At 35.5% G+C, this 14,627-nt stretch overlaps 1 non-coding gene across 1 annotated transcript; it reads left to right on the top strand.

Annotated features, from left to right (window-relative positions):
* Nucleotides 1-7,215: 7,215 nt before the first annotated feature.
* TRNAQ-UUG (transfer RNA glutamine (anticodon UUG)) lies at nt 7,216-7,287 on the top strand. Its single transcript has one exon. It is a non-coding gene; the product is annotated as a tRNA-Gln (tRNA).
* The last annotated feature ends 7,340 nt before the right edge of the window (nt 7,288-14,627 follow it).

Here is a 14,627-nt window from a genome sequence, read left to right as displayed (position 1 = left end):
CCCATGATTTTTTGGTGCATGACCAGTTTTTTATACAATTCACCTTCAAGCGCCACCATAGTTTTGCATCGTCCATGAGATGCATTGTAGGCCAACGTAACTCTCAGGTCCTCTGAGCAAGTTCCTATAGTCTTGAAGTATAATATCAAAACATATTAACGTATTTGATATGTTAAATATTAAATATTAAAATAATTGATGTGTATCATAAACATTAAATAAAAATATATATTTGAAATTTGAATGAGATTCATATTAATTAAACATATATTATGATATTCTACGACATTTTAATATTATTGAAATAAGATATTATATCTTAATGTATTAGGTATTTGACAAAAATTATCACAAGTTCACTTTAAATAGAACCCTAGGGTTATGTCAAAAAGCATCGAACACTAAATATTGTGACATTTTAGGTGATATTTTGCAGAGGAAGCTGATAAGGTCTTCAAAGAGCATGTGGTCATGTCTGGCATTTTAGGTTAACAACATGGTGAAAAGAAACCAGAAATTCTGATACTGGTAATTAACTACAAACCTTTGAATAAGGTTTTAGAATAAATAAGATATCCAATCCAAAACAAAAATGATTTGATAAAAATAATTTAGAGTCAAATGTTTTTATAAAATTCGACATGAAATTGTGATTTCGGAAAATTCTAGTTTCCTAAAAGGACAAATATAAAATAGCATTTAATGTCCAATTTAGAAAATATGAGAGGAACGTCATGCCATTTAGGCTAAATAACGCTCCATCCGAATTTCAGAAGATTATGAATGATATGTTCAATCCTTTCAAAAACATTCGATAGTTTATATCGATGATGTGTTGATATTTTCTAAAACCATTAAGATCAACACTTTAAACATCTACATACATTCATTAATGTAATCAAAAGAAATCAGCTAGTTGTGTCCATACCTAAAATCAAATAATATCAAACTCAGATACGTTTTCTTGGATTTTAAATTTATTTGAGCCTTATTAAAACCCATCCAATGGTCTTTGTCTCAAACTTTGGTGATGACGTATCCTAGAAAAGTAAACTTCAAAAAAAAATTTAGGTTCTCTCAATTACGTGTCTTATATCCTTCAAGATATCAGGCACATTTACAAATGTCTTGATGAGTGTCTTCAAAATAATACAAAGTCTTGATTTATAAGGGATATCTCTACTACCCAAAAAAATAAATTCATTAGTCAAATAAACTCTCTGCTTAAGTCTTATTGACCCAAGGGCAGATCTCATAATGAAACGTGACGCATCAAATATCGGATATGGAGGTATCTAAAATTGTCAAAGAGGACAGAGAATCAATTATCATATTTCATTCAAAAGCCTCCAATAATACCATACAAATTACAAAATAGTAATATATATATATATATATATTATTTCCATTGTACTCTGTGTACAAAAATTTTAAAGAAAATTTAAATAACAAAACTATTAAAATCTATTCGAGAGTCAAATTTAATTTTAGAAAAAGAAGGGAATAATCTTGTTTCAAACTAAAAAATAATTTTGCTAGATAGAAGTAAATTTTGTTGTGGTTTAATTTTAAAATTCGACCTATAAAAGAAGTTGAAAACACCTTGGGGGAATACCTGGGAGAATTTCTAACAAAGTCTCTCTTCTCTCCTCTGTCTTCTTAAACTTGATACTAATCCAACCAATCATTTACATGGACTCAAAAGTTCAATTACCTATAAAAGAAGTTGAAAACACCTTGTGAAAGTATCTAAGGATACTATGACCTCTAGCTTTGCAAAATCCAGCGTTGTGGCGCTTATCAAAATCGCTGCCAAAATAATGTTTAACAAGTGGTTCTATGGTGTAGTGGTTAGTACTTTCGACTTTGAATCTAACGACCTGTGTTTAATTACCGATAGGTAATCCACCAATTTATATAAAATTGGTCCATAGCCGATTCGATAGGGTCACTTTTGGACCGATAATCTGTAGAAGGGGTCACTAAGGTTGAGATCATATAAAATTGGACCATAGCTCAATGTTAGAGCATTTGATTACAGATCAAGAGGTCATCAATTCAAACCTAGTTGAGCCCTGTTAGGTTATGGAGCCTGCTGCTCATTTATAGCTTGGTCAACGGTTATATCCGGTAAAGCTATATTTAGTAAAGGTATATCCGGTAAAGCTATATTTTGTAAAGCTATATCTGGTAAAGCTATGTATGATAAATAGCTATATATATAGTAGATGGTTAAATCGGGTAAAGCTATATATAGTAAATGGCTATATATAGTAGATGGTTAAATCTGGTAAACCTATATATAGTAAACTTAACTATATATATATATATACCATCCGCTAGAGCTTTGAAAAGTACTTTCTATTCTCGGTAATTCTCTCTTACTATACATACGTGAAGTCATCAATAGAAAAATCCTTTTAGCCAGAGTTCTCCTTGCACTTTTCTCTATCCTGTTCTTTGTGTTCATCTAGATCGAGCGTTTGCGTTGTTGTGCGATCCCAACAACTGGTATCAGAGCTAGGCGAAATTCACCACGATCTGTGAAGATGGAAAGTTCAAAGATTGGAATTGAGAAGTTCGATGGATCCGATTTCGGTTTCTGGATGATGCAGATTGAAGATTATCTGTACTAGAAAGATCTTCACGAACCTCTGTTGGGAGTGAAGCCGGAATCAATGACCATGGAACAGTGGAAGCTCAAGGATCGACAAGCCTTGGGGCTGATTCTGGTGACGCTATCCAAAAACGTGGCGTTCAACATTATCAAGTAGAAGATAACGTTTGATCTATTGAAGACGCTGTCAAATATGTATGAAAAACCATCGGCTATGAACAAGGTGTATTTGATGTGGAGATTGTTCAATCTACAGATGTCTGAAGGTGGACCTGTTGCTGATCATATAAATGAATTCAATATGATCATGAGTCAACTGAGTTTGGTGGAAATTAATTTCGAAGATGAAATTAAAGCGTTGATTTTGATGTCATCCTTACCCGAGTCATGGGATACTGTTGTTGTCGCAATCAGCAGTTCCCGAGGATCTTATAAACTGAAGTTTTGTGAAATTTGAGATGTAGTTCTCAGCGAAAGTATTCGCAAACGGGAAACTGGAGATTCATCAGGCAATGCTCTCAGTGTTGATCGAAGGGGAAGAAGTAAACCGAAGGGCCCAAACAAAGGGCGATCAAAATCAAAGAACCAAGAAAAATCTCCAAATAGACCAAACGTAACATGTTGGAATTGTGGAGAAAAAGGTCACTTTCAGACAGGTTGTACAAGACCAAAGAGAAAGCAGAATCACAAATCTGGAGATGTGATGATTCTATAATCCTCAGCGTGGACAGTTTGACTGAATCCTGGATTTTGGATTCAGGTGCATCTTTTCATTCGTCTCCAAATAAAGAGTTGTTCTGAAATTTCAAGTCTGGAAATTTCGAGAAGGTGTATCTTGCCGACAACAAAGATTTGGAGATTAAAGGAAAAGAAGATGTCCGCATAAAAACTCCAGTAGGAAATCAGTGGACATTAAAGGATGTTAGATATATTCCTGGTCTCTAAAGGAACCTGATCTCTATTGGTCAGTTGGACAACACAAGTTATGCAACAAGGTTAGGGAAGAGTTCGTGGAAAATTATGAAGGGTGCTACAGTGGTAGCACATGGCTCAAAATCTAGAACCTTATACACCACTGCAGGGTGTATGAACATAGCTGCTGTTGCTGAGAGTGCTTCAAATTCAAGTCTACAGCACAATAGACTTGAACCTATGAGCGCGAAAGGAATGAAGAGGCTGGCTGCGAAAGGAGTTTTAGAAAGTCTGAAATCTGTTGATGTGGGTCGTTGTGAGAACTACGTTATGAGCAAGCAGAAACGAGTTAGCTTCACAAGGACCGCCAGAGAATTGAAGAAAGTGTGATTGGAAATGGAACCATATGTGGAGAAAGAATCCAAGACCACGAAGACAGTGGGAGTTGAGCTTGAGTTGCAGGGAAACTCACCTAGTGATGTTGTAGCAGATACTCAAGAAACTCCTGAGACTACTACTGAGGAACCAGATGTGGAGCAAGGTTCCAAGACAACAAAGCAAGTGGGAGTTAAGGTTGAGTTGCGGAGAAAATCACCAAGTGATCTTGTAGCAGATACTCAACAAACTCCTGAGGTTGTTGCGGAGGAATCAGTAGTGGAGTAACTGACACCTGAACTGGTGTTGAGAAGATCATCATGTACTATCAGAGTACCAGATATGTATGTACCTTCATTACACTATCTGTTGCTGATGAAAGGGAACCACAACCCTTTGATGAGACCCTACAGTTGGAGGATACAACCAAGTAAGAGCAAGCCATGGATGATGGAACGTCTAGGCTTAAAAAATGTGTTGTACTGAGATGGAGTACGTGGCAATAGTTGAAGCTGGAAAGAAGACGATATGGATGACTGACTATCTGGAAGAATGGGCAAGAAGCAGCACGAAGATTCTTAACAGAAATAGTCAGAGTGTCATACAGTTGACGAAGGAACCCGGTTTATCATTTAAAGAGAAAACACATAAGACGATACCATTTCACTTGTAGGTTAATGAAAGATGGTGATGTGTTTGGAGAAGATAGAGGGTGCAAAGAATCCAACAAACATGTTGACAAAATGTGTTGATGTTGGAATATTGAGGTTGTGCAAAGCCTCAATTGATATGGTGCCATGAAGACCATGAAGATGCTCATGTTCGTTTGAGAATGAAATTTTTGGTTGACTAGATCAGTCTTCAAGTGGGAGAATTGTTAGGTTATGGAGCCTGCAGCTTAATTATAGCTTGGTCAACGGTTATATCCGATAAAGCTATATTTGGTAAAGCTATATCTGGTACAGCTATATTTGGTAAAACTATATCCGGTAAACCTATATATGGTAAATAGCTATATATAGTAGATGGTTAAATCGGGTAAAGCTATATATAGTAAATGGCTATATATAGTAGATGGTTAAATCTAGTAAACCTATATATAGTAAACTGAACTATACATATATCCGCTCCGCTAGAGCTTTGAAAAGTACTTTCTATTCTCTGTAATTCTCTCTTACTGTACATACGTGAAGTCATCAATAGAAAAAACCTTTTAGCCAGAGTTTTCCTTACACCTTACACTTTTCTCTATCATGTTCTTTGTGTTCATCTAGATCGAGCGTGTGCGTTGTTGTGCGATCCTAACAGGCCCTTCTATCTTGGATAGAAATTTGTTACACTTTTTGGACCGACACTATGTCTAAGGGGTCACTAAGGTTAAAATCCTACAAAATGGATCCATGGCTCAGTGGTAGAGAATTTGACCGGTCACCCGTTTGTGAACTTGGTTAGGCCCTTTTATTTTGGAGAGACACTTTTTCCACTTTTAGACTGACACTCTATAGAAGGGGTCACTCAGGTTGAAATCATGCAAAATGGGTCTATAGCTCAGTGGTAAAGCATTTGACTTGGGAGTCGGGCCATAGGTCTTGGGTGAAGGAACCGTTGGTTTTCTCATTGTCTTTGAGATAACAATTCTTTTCTATTTTATATAAATTTTTTAAATATGGGTGGTCTTGGGTGAAGGAACCGTTGGTTTTCTCATTGTCTTTGAGATAACAATTCTTTTCTATTTTATATAAATTTTTTAAATATGGGTTCATTTCCAAATGCATGCTAACACCCTTATTGTTGAATAAATGACATGAAACTAGTTTCACATAGTAACGTTGCCTATTGCTCCTATTGGTGGAAGGATAATAGGTCGTTTATACCTCTAGGGTAGTTTTAAGCGTGACAACGAGACTATTTTTTTTTTTTTTAGTTAAAAATTAGAATTATAACAATCTGCCTAAAACACTCAGACTAATTTTGCTTCATTTCTAAATGCAAGCAGACAAAGTAGAAAAATAAAAATATGTAAATTGTAAACTCAAACATTTCAAAGAAATAAATAAGTTTTGATGGTACCAATGTTATCCAGAAAACAATCAACCAAATTTATTTAGAACATAGAAAACTTCATGTCTCCATCTTGTAAAGCCAATAAACCATCTTGTAAAGCCAATAAACCATCTTGTAAAGCCAATAAACCAAAGGGCGTAGAGAAATAAAAAAATGTTACCCTCATTTGTGTTGTGTTGTTTCATAAGTGATCAATGGATGTTGACTTTGACCAATTCCTACTATTTTTTTTTTCTATATTTTGAAACTATTTTAAACACTTTTTTCTTGTACTCCTTATAATTTTACCTTTTAAGGTTGTAAATATTTGTGAACCTGTGATTATTATGATTATTAGTCAACTGAGTTAAATGGAAATAAAATTTGAAAATGAAATTAAAGTATTAATTTTGATGTCATCTTTACCTGAGTTTTGGGATATTGTTATTAATGAGATTCAATCTAATGCCAATAGTAATTCACAATGATAATATTCAAAATACTTAACAAAAAAGAATGGTCAACGTAAGATATTTGAAACAAATAAATATTTTGTCCTCTGAGATATATCAAATCACTCATTTGAAATTCCTTAATAATAAACCTGAAGTCTTACATCTTTTATAGTGAAAAGTTCCTTAAATAGAAGTCTTATTAGATACTTCTAAGCATTTAGAGATCAACTAGACACAAAGCCAAACATTCTAAAAAAGATTAGGGGTTAAACTTTTAAGTTAACTTAATTTAAGAAACTTATGATTTTTATATTATCAAGAGTTTAATTGAGCTACGTCAATTCAATCTAGTGGGCCCAAGAATTGAATCAAACCAAACCAACTAGTTAGTAACATGATTTAGTGGAAGCATTTTCACGCAAAGTAGAAGCAATAATGGAGGGTTTGAAATAATATAGTTTTCACCCCTTGTTTCTCGAGTGAATATTGAAATAATATAGTTTTCATGTTAAGTTTTACACGGAAGAAAGAAAGACGGGGATGTAATGTATTATTTCAATTTGTTTGTAATATACAACAATATATAAATTAACTATAAGAAATATATAAAATTACATGTTCTCCAAGAGCTTCAATCAACACCGGAGGGTTACTTCTGCAACCACTCTAAAGGTGCTCAAGATCACAACGAGTTGGATAAAACAGCTCTAGAACTTTGAATCCAATAACTTGAGTTTGACTCATGATAAGATCTCCCTTCTTGTGGAATCGGCATAAAATAGGAAAACCATTCCAAAATAAATTTTTACAAGGGGTTCTATGGTGTAGTGGTTAGCACTTTGGACTTTGAATCCAACGACCTGGGTTCAACTCCCGATAGGACCTTTATGAAATGACCTTGATGTGAAAACACAGAATAAGGAACGACAACACAAGACATTTTAAAACAAAACGTAGTTACCACTTCCCATGAGTGCATAGGTGGCGTTGTTATAATCGTGGTGCAGCATCCCACCTAAAGAGAAATAGGGGCCTCTATGATGCATAAGCTTGGAACTTATAAGTTCTTAGGAAATAAGCCCATTACCACTTCCCATGAGTGCATAGGTGGCGTTGTCATAATCGTGGTGCAGCTCATGGTACATATACCATAGCATCCCACCTAAATTGAAATAGGGGCCTCTATGCATAAGCTTGGAACTTATAATTTCTTAGGAAATAAGCCCAGCACGTAGTATTTATTAGAGACCAAGGGGTTCTTAGGAAATAAGAGCGTAGTATTTATTAGAGACCAAGGGGTTCTTAGGAAATAAGAGCGTAGTATTTATTAGAGACCAAGGGGTTCTTAGGAAATAAGAGCGTAGTATTTATTAGAGACCAAGGGGTTCTTAGGAAATAAGAGCGTAGTATTTATTAGAGACCAAGGGGTTCTTAGGAAATAAGAGCGTAGTATTTATTAGAGACCAAGGGGTTCTTAGGAAATAAGAGCGTAGTATTTATTAGAGACCAAGGGGTTCTTAGGAAATAAGAGCGTAGTATTTATTAGAGACCAAGGGGAGCGTAGTATTTATTAGAGACCAAGGGGTTCTTAGGAAATAAGAGCGTAGTATTTATTAGAGACCAAGGGGTTCTTAGGAAATAAGAGCGTAGTATTTATTAGAGACCAAGGGGTTCTTAGGAAATAAGAGCATAGTATTTATTAGAGACCAAGGGGTTCTTAGGAAATAAGAGCGTAGTATTTATTAGAGACCAAGGGGTTCTTAGGAAATAAGAGCGTAGTATTTATTAGAGACCAAGGGGTTCTTAGGAAATAAGAGCGTAGTATTTATTAGAGACCAAGGGGTTCTTAGGAAATAAGAGCGTAGTATTTATTAGAGACCAAGGGGTTCTTAGGAAATAAGAGCGTAGTATTTATTAGAGACCAAGGGGTTCTTAGGAAATAAGAGCGTAGTATTTATTAGAGACCAAGGGGTTCTTAGGAAATAAGAGCGTAGTATTTATTAGAGACCAAGGGGTTCTTAGGAAATAAGAGCGTAGTATTTATTAGAGACCATGGGGTTCTTAGGAAATAAGAGCGTAGTATTTATTAGAGACCAAGGGGTTCTGGGGTTCTTAGGAAATAAGAGCGTAGTATTTATTAGAGACCAAGGGGTTCTGGGGTTCTTAGGAAATAAGAGCGTAGTATTTATTAGAGACCAAGGGGTTCTTAGGAAATAAGAGCGTAGTATTTATTAAAGACCAAGGGGTTCTTAGGAAATAAGAGCGTAGTATTTATTAGAGACCAAGGGGTTCTTAGGAAATAAGAACGTAGTATTTATTAGAGACCAAGGGGTTCTTAGGAAATAAGAGCGTAGTATTTATTAGAGACCAAGGGGTTCTTAGGAAATAAGAGCGTAGTATTTATTAGAGACCAAGGGGTTCTTAGGAAATAAGAACGTAGTATTTATTAGAGACCAACGGGTTCTTAGGAAATAAGAGCGTAGTATTTATTAGAGACCAAGGGGTTCTGGGGTTCTTAGGAAATAAGAGCGTAGTATTTATTAGAGACCAAGGGGTTCTTAGGAAATAAGAGCGTAGTATTTATTAGAGACCAAGGGGTTCTTAGGAAATAAGAGCGTAGTATTTATTAGAGACCAAGGGGTTCTTAGGAAATAAGAGCGTAGTATTTATTAGAGACCAAGGGGTTCTTAGGAAATAAGAGCGTAGTATTTATTAGAGACCAAGGGGTTCTTAGGAAATAAGAGCGTAGTATTTATTAGAGACCAAGGGGTTCTTAGGAAATAAGAGCGTAGTATTTATTAGAGACCAAGGGGTTCTTAGGAAATAAGAGCGTAGTATTTATTAGAGACCAAGGGTATTAGAGACCAAGGGGTTCTTAGGAAATAAGAGCGTAGTATTTATTAGAGACCAAGGGGTTCCTAAGAGCGTAGTATTTATTAGAGACCAAGGGGTTCTTAGGAAATAAGAGGCGTAGTATTTATTAGAGACCAAGGGGTTCTTAGGAAATAAGAGCGTAGTATTTATTAGAGAACAAGGGGTTCTTAGGAAATAAGAGCGTAGTATTTATTAGAGACCAAGGGGTTCTTAGGAAATAAGAACGTAGTATTTATTAGAGACTTCTTAGGAAATAAGAACGTAGTATTTATTAGAGACCAACGGGTTCTTAGGAAATAAGAGCGTAGTATTTATTAGAGACCAAGGGTATTAGAGACCAAGGGGTTCTTAGGAAATAAGAGCGTAGTATTTATTAGAGACCAAGGGGTTCCTAAGAGCGTAGTATTTATTAGAGACCAAGGGGTTCTTAGGAAATAAGAGGCGTAGTATTTATTAGAGACCAAGGGGTTCTTAGGAAATAAGAGCGTAGTATTTATTAGAGAACAAGGGGTTCTTAGGAAATAAGAGCGTAGTATTTATTAGAGACCAAGGGGTTCTTAGGAAATAAGAACGTAGTATTTATTAGAGACCAAGGGGTTCTTAGGAAATAAGAGCGTAGTATTTATTAGAGACCAAGGGGTTCTGGGGTTCTTAGGAAATAAGAGCGTAGTATTTATTAGAGACCAAGGGGTTCTTAGGAAATAAGAGCGTAGTATTTATTAGAGACCAAGGGGTTCTTAGGAAATAAGAGCGTAGTATTTATTAGAGACCAAGGGGTTCTTAGGAAATAAGAGCGTAGTATTTATTAGAGACCAAGGGGTTCTTAGGAAATAAGAGCGTAGTATTTATTAGAGACCAAGGGGTTCTTAGGAAATAAGAGCGTAGTATTTATTAGAGACCAAGGGGTTCTTAGGAAATAAGAGCGTAGTATTTATTAGAGACCAAGGGGTTCACCTAAATTGAAATAGGGGCCTCTATGCATAAGCTTGGAACTTATAATTTCTTAGGAAATAAGCCCAGCACGTAGTATTTATTAGAGACCAAGGGGTTCTTAGGAAATAAGAGCGTAGTATTTATTAGAGACCAAGGGGTTCTTAGGAAATAAGAGCGTAGTATTTATTAGAGACCAAGGGGTTCTTAGGAAATAAGAGCGTAGTATTTATTAGAGACCAAGGGGTTCTTAGGAAATAAGAGCGTAGTATTTATTAGAGACCAAGGGGTTCTGGGGTTCTTAGGAAATAAGAGCGTAGTATTTATTAGAGACCAAGGGGTTCTTAGGAAATAAGAGCGTAGTATTTATTAAAGACCAAGGGGTTCTTAGGAAATAAGAACGTAGTATTTATTAGAGACCAAGGGGTTCTTAGGAAATAAGAGCGTAGTATTTATTAGAGACCAAGGGGTTCTTAGGAAATAAGAACGTAGTATTTATTAGAGACCAAGGGGTTCTTAGGAAATAAGAGCGTAGTATTTATTAGAGACCAAGGGGTTCTTAGGAAATAAGAACGTAGTATTTATTAGAGACCAAGGGGTTCTTAGGAAATAAGAGCGTAGTATTTATTAGAGACCAAGGGGTTCTTAGGAAATAAGAACGTAGTATTTATTAGAGACCAAGGGGTTCTTAGGAAATAAGAGCGTAGTATTTATTAGAGACCAAGGGTATTAGAGACCAAGGGGTTCTTAGGAAATAAGAGCGTAGTATTTATTAGAGACCAAGGGGTTCCTAAGAGCGTAGTATTTATTAGAGACCAAGGGGTTCTTAGGAAATAAGAGGCGTAGTATTTATTAGAGACCAAGGGGTTCTTAGGAAATAAGAGCGTAGTATTTATTAGAGAACAAGGGGTTCTTAGGAAATAAGAGCGTAGTATTTATTAGAGACCAAGGGGTTCTTAGGAAATAAGAACGTAGTATTTATTAGAGACCAAGGGGTTCTTAGGAAATAAGAGCGTAGTATTTATTAGAGACCAAGGGGTTCTGGGGTTCTTAGGAAATAAGAGCGTAGTATTTATTAGAGACCAAGGGGTTCTTAGGAAATAAGAGCGTAGTATTTATTAGAGACCAAGGGGTTCTTAGGAAATAAGAGCGTAGTATTTATTAGAGACCAAGGGGTTCTTAGGAAATAAGAGCGTAGTATTTATTAGAGACCAAGGGGTTCTTAGCAAATAAGAGCGTAGTATTTATTAGAGACCAAGGGGTTCTTAGGAAATAAGAGCGTAGTATTTATTAGAGACCAAGGGGTTCTTAGGAAATAAGAGCGTAGTATTTATTAGAGACCAAGGGGTTCTTAGGGGTTCTTAGGAAATAAGAGCGTAGTATTTATAGGAAATAAGAGCGTAGTATTTATTAGAGACCAAGGGGTTCTTAGGAAATAATAGCGTAGTATTTATTAGAGACCAAGGGGTTCTTAGGAAATAAGAGCGTAGTATTTATTAGAGACCAAGGGGTTCTTAGGAAATAAGAGCGTAGTATTTATTAGAGACCAAGGGGTTCTTAGGGGTTCTTAGGAAATAAGAGCGTAGTATTTATTAGAGACCAAGGGGTTCTTAGGGGTTCTTAGGAAATAAGAGCGTAGTATTTATTAGAGACCAAGGGGTTCTTAGGGGTTCTTAGGAAATAAGCGTAGTATTTATTAGAGACCAAGGGGTTCTAGGGGTTCTTAGGGGTTCTTAGGAAATAAGCGTAGTATTTATTATAGACCAAGGGTACATCTGGGGAATCTATTATTTTAAGGATACCACTTGAGTTATCCTAGGAGGTTAAGTCATATGGATCGTGATGAGCATTTTCTCCCATATCTTTGTTTCACTAACTAAAGTTTTCCAATAACTCCCAAACTTCATTACCTTATATAACCTCTCGGGAAAAGGATTCATACAACATTTCATAAAATAAGATCTACTGAGAAAACCCGAGAAAAGGTAAACTTTTTAGGTTACTTGGACAGTTCAGCTGAACTGGCCGTATCATCGTTTTCTTCCTCTGAACAGGAAGAAGATGCACATTTTTCGCATCGTCGCCATCTAAAACTCGGCCTGTACAGCCGAATTTACAGTGTTTCTCTCCTCGATTTCTTCGTGAAACTTAAAGATGGATGTTACAAGAAAGGGCTTGGGATTTATTTGATAACTTCTCGTGGATCGTAGCCTAAGATATTCGCTACAAAAGTTCATCCAAAATCTGATTTATTGCGGGAGATAAAACAAAGGATTTCTTATTGGGTAGCCGATTCTAGGGTTTTCAAGGCCCTATTTCTTCATTGAACCTCTTCCATATCCTATCTTTAGGCTCAAGGAATTTGTTTGGAGGAACGTCTTTGAGTGTAGGACCTTAATTTCCAAAAATCGTTCTCGGTATGCAACTCACTCGAAACGCCAGATTTGAGATCTCGTAGGTAGCTTATTCTACGACGTTTCAGCACTGGATTCCTTCATCAAGTTTACTCAACTTCTTCCTCTGAAGCTAGAGGAATCCTTAATTTGAAGGAAAAGAGATCGTAGATAGGAATTTTGACTCTTATCCCCAATTTAATTTTGAAACCTATTTCCTTCAATTTGGCACGCTCTCGAAGTTATTTTTCTTCGTGGTCTTCTATGGAAGCATTCCTTAGAGGTACAGAAACTGATTGGAATCATTCTTGCTCGACGAGTCATCATGTATCCTCGGGTTGGATTTTCAAGTTTTTCTTAAAGTTCTTCAATGGCGGATTGAATTGGGGGAATGGTTTCTAGGCACTTTCAGCACTCTATTCCTTCATAGAACTTGTGGATAATCTTGTTGAGAAACGATAGGAATAAGTTTGAAGAGAAATGGTGGAGGATTGCTCTCGAATTTGGAAGAAATCTGAGAGTAGGAGACCCATAATCTAAACGCTTATTGCCTTCGATTGGGGGATCGACCTTTCTCGATTCTTATTCCATATTGTTGCTCCTACTTTAGACTTTATAGGAGGAGCTTAAACCGACATTGAGAGCTCCAGATTCTTCGTTATTTAGAAGTTTGAAGAGAAATGGTGGAGGATTGCTCTCGAATTTCGAAGAAATATGAGAGTAGGAGAAACACAATCTAAACGTTTATTGCCTTCAATTGGGGGATCGACCTTTCTCGATTCTTATTCCGTATTGTTGCTCCTACTTTCGACTTTATAGGAGGAGCTTAAACCGACATTGAGAGCTCCAGAATCTTCGTTATTTAGAGATCGATCTTTCTGGATAATTTTTTGGTGATATCAACTTCGATCATGGCCTTATCGACCTTGGCTTTGCATACTAGTCGTTGGATGTGATGATCCGTGCGTGTTCGTTCTAGATCATATCAAATTTTTGAGGACATCCGACGATTGAGATTTGAGTTCGAAAGATTTTGTTCGGATGGTCACGGTAGATGCTCTGATTCTAATTGGAGTGGCATTTCTGTAATTATCCATTCTTCTAGGGGTATTTTGGTAATTTACCACTTTCCGAATATTTTATTATTATTTTTCTTGAAAAATCCAAAAATTTTCTACAAATTTCTCATCGCTTTTTTATCATTTTTCCCTTTTTTTTGAATCTTGAGATTCGTTTTAGATAAGGAATTACAAATCCAGAAAGATTTTTGATAATTGATAAAATGACTTTTTTGCCCTTTTGATTTACTTTTTCGTTTCCAATTCTTTTCAAAAGGCCTTTAACTCCTTGAAATCACTTGTTAGGGTACACGAGTGACTTGACTAAGTCCTTTGTTCTTGCTTAATCCTTTAATTTTTTTCCTTTCTATCCATTGGGTCTTTCATGAGTGGCTTATTCTTATGGGAGATAATTTCCTTCATTTTTTGGGTGTTACACATACATACTCGTTACAAACACAAAATAAGAAGCAGACTTAAAAGAAGAACAAAAAATACTAGATTAAAAACAGAGGTTAGTCCATGGCCCACACTCCAAAGTCCGCTCTCATCCACGACCAACTCTTAGTTACTTCGGAAAAAAAAAATGATAAACATGGAGTGAGTAAAACTTAGTAAGTAGCCTACTAGTAGGTTCTTAATGGCTACCTTAAGCTAGGATATTACTTCTTGTATTTTTTTTTTTTTTTTTGAAAATTCTGGTATTTTTGTAAAAAACAAATTAATAGTTTCTATAAATTTATTTTTTTAAAGATTAAGTGTATTATTGAAACTTCTAAAAAAATTATGAGTATTTTTTTAGATAAAGTGCAAAGTTCAATGGTATTTTTATTAATTTAGCTTATAATTAAAAAAAATACAAATTTTTGTTGATTAAGTTAATATTAATTTTATTAAAATACATAACATCACATCAAAATTAATTTATTAGGAATAAAATTAAAACTAAAAATCAATATATTTTAAACTA

The sequence above is a fragment of the Cucurbita pepo genome, chromosome 10 (genome assembly GCF_057944985.1).
Source record: "Cucurbita pepo subsp. pepo isolate OVF chromosome 10, ASM5794498v1, whole genome shotgun sequence".
In the NCBI taxonomy this organism is placed as follows: Eukaryota; Viridiplantae; Streptophyta; class Magnoliopsida; order Cucurbitales; family Cucurbitaceae; genus Cucurbita; species Cucurbita pepo.
Note: the sequence above shows the minus strand (reverse complement) of the source record. Positions and strands in the feature narration are given on the sequence as shown.